Source organism: Lygodium microphyllum, chromosome 22 (genome assembly GCF_053477565.2).
Source record: "Lygodium microphyllum isolate KBCC chromosome 22, Lygodium_microphyllum_v1.1.10, whole genome shotgun sequence".
NCBI classification, from domain to species: Eukaryota; Viridiplantae; Streptophyta; class Polypodiopsida; order Schizaeales; family Lygodiaceae; genus Lygodium; species Lygodium microphyllum.
The window spans coordinates 3404605-3407540 of NC_141156.1; the positions used below are offsets into that span (position 1 = coordinate 3404605).

The 2936-nt window shown below is 41.7% G+C and overlaps 1 pseudogene; it reads right to left on the reverse strand.

Moving 5' to 3' along the window:
* Nucleotides 1-909: 909 nt before the first annotated feature.
* Nucleotides 910-1569, reverse strand: LOC148016830 (putative serine/threonine-protein kinase At1g01540 pseudogene; annotated as a pseudogene).
* Nucleotides 1570-2936: the final 1367 nt, after the last annotated feature.

Genomic DNA, 2936 nt, shown 5'->3' on the forward strand with positions numbered 1-2936 from the left:
TCAAATGATGAGTCTCTACCCTTGCTGGCTTTTGCCCCCCCTACATGTAGACATGGACCATGAGACTAGCTCTTTAGCAGCCTAGTCAAGTTAAGGCTTGAAACTTTACATTCTTGGTAAGGGTTTTAAATCCACTCTGTGAATTTGAGATCCTTTATGGGAAACTTTTGCAAAAAAAACATTTTGTTGGTTTGCAACAGTGGAGTATTTTATCTTCTTCATTTCCTTCATGCTTCTTTGGCATTCTTTGATCTTCTTCTTGGTCTTTTGCTCCAATGTTTGAGCTTCTGCATTTTGGTCTTCATGGTGTTCTTTATCCCTTTTGTTGATGTGTGGTACATGATACTTCTCTTTTTGCTTCAGTCTTCTTGGCACATTGTTTCTGCTTAATGAACTTGAGATGAATACACATGAATACATTGTTTTGGCTTATCAGACCCTTCTTGACATTTATGGTCTTTGAATACATGATTTTTTTTGGAATTTTGGCTTTGACTTACTAGAAGGAATGGCATTGGATTCTTGAGCAAAGTAGCAAACCATCTCAAATGTCTAATCCTTTTTACAAGTGATATTTGTGATCACAATTATTGAATTGTCACACAATAATGCTAGTGTCAAAAGACACTTGATAGAGTAGAGTGAAGGAGATTGGAAGCATACAGGTTTTCTGAAAACTAAGATCAATGATGTGAATGGCTTGAGAAGACTGGTTTGAGAGAGAGGGGTCGTGTGAAAAGGGTTCTTTTTAAATTAAAAAAAAAACTGGAGGAGGCTTTTAACCTTAATGCTTAAGGTTTAAGGAAAGACGGATAACGTGCTGCTGGCCACTTTTCATCCTCCCCTTCCGCGCTCACGGCTGGAGCAACAGGGGTGCTCTCAAGGACCATGGTAGTCGTCGGGTCCCCTCTAAAAATGAAGGGTTTTGCTTTTCCCTCTCATGCCTTCACTCAAGGAGCTGGATTTTGCTGCTTCTCCCTCGCTTCTCGTGCCCTTCAGCCTTCGCCTCGGCGGAAGCCAGGACCTTTCACATTCGTAACTTGAAGTGCCCCTCCGCTTTTGGTCCTTCCTGCTACACTCACAGCTAATGCACAGCACATGGCCGTCTTCTTCCATCTGCACTTTTATGATCTCCTTTTTCTTCAGCCTTGGGAGATGTGGGCCTCGCACATCTTCACGCTCACTGCTGTTGGGGACGCCCTGTTTCTTGTTGTCGCAGAAAAGCGGACTGCTGGTCCAGTTTGGAGGCCTGCTAAAGTCAACAGGGGCTCGTTGTCCTGTGACCAACTCCATAAGAATCACCCCATAGTTGAACACATCACTCTTCTCTGTCAACGTTCCGGTGAGAGCATATTCTGGAGCAACATACCCAAATGTCCTCATGACTCGTGTTGTCACATGGCTGTTTCCAAGCCCTAACAATTTAGCAAGTCCAAAATCAGAGACCTTTGGATTCCATTGGCTATCTATCAGGATGTTGCTTAACTTCACATCACGATGGACTACTTTAGTCTCCAACCCTTCATGCAGATAAGCCAGTCCCTTTGCAATACCGAGGATCATTCGCATTCTGATATCCCAACTCAATGGTGGATGTTCCCCCAGCTGTCCATGGAGCTACTGCTCCAAATTCCCATTGTCAATATACTCATAAACAAGCATTGTTTGCGAGCCTTCCATACCTTATCCAATCAACCGTACAAGATTCTTGTGCCTGACACGTCCTATCGCCTCCACCTCTATTATTTAGAAGATTTTTCATAGCTATGCGTGTATCATCAGGTAGCTGACCATAGTACACAATCCCATATCCACCCCAGCGCAGAAATCAGTCGTAGCCTCTATCATGTGGTTGAGAGCTTGCAAGGAAGAAGAAAACACACCACTAGCTACCTAGCTCAGCCATGGCTCTGATACAATGTTAACAAACACGGATCTAGAGCTAGTTAGCTATGGTGGACGCAAATCAAACACACGATACATTATCAGAATAAAGAATTGTAACTCAAGTGAATTAGGTTCCAAGATAGATTAGCTTGGACTCATAAACACAATCTTGAGTGACTCAAACTGAAAGTACCATACATTGAAATGAGTGTCAAGTACATGCTTTTATAGCTTTTTGGATAGTACCATTTTTCCTCTCTGTGCTTATGGGATTTCAAACATCTCTTCTTAGAGCTTCTTTGTCATATCTCTCATACAAAGCCACTTATGGGCACACATTCAGCCTCTATGGGCATACATTATTTGCTATTCTCAACAAAGTTGAGATTGGGGCCGCTAAAATTTAAAATGGAGCGCATTGCTATGGAATTAAGGGGGGGAAAGCCCCGGGGGGTCCACCTTACAAAATCATGGATATCACGTGCGTGCAAAGGCATATTTTAAAACCCCTCTGTAACCTTTTTTGCCCTATTTAATATATACCTCCTGTTATCTTTGTGGTATATTATAATAACCCTCCTGTAATTTTAAAATTTTAAGCTTATGCATTTCTCCCCCCCCTCCCTGTATAATTTACATTACAAGATCTTTGGTACTACGCAAGAGTGGATTGCCAGACCCGATGAAGAGAAGTCCCTAACTATGAAGAGAAGTGTTCAATGAGTTTCTAGATTGAGAAAGCAAAATGCCCAATGAATATGCAAAAAAATACACGTGTTAGATATGCAATTGAACTCTTGCTTGAAGAATCAACGACGAGTATCAAAATACAACTAGATGGTGGAGTTGGGAAGAATAAAGGGTTAAAAAAGTATTAATAGCCTCAATTGCACCAGCCTTTGTAAGACCTACAAAATTGAGAGATGTCTATGAGGATCCACCACTACCATATGCCCTTTTGAAGTGGGAAACAACTGAAAACAAAAAGAAAAGAGCGTAGTTGTCAAAATTGGAACCACATGCAGAGGTATATTATAGCCATCCCATCT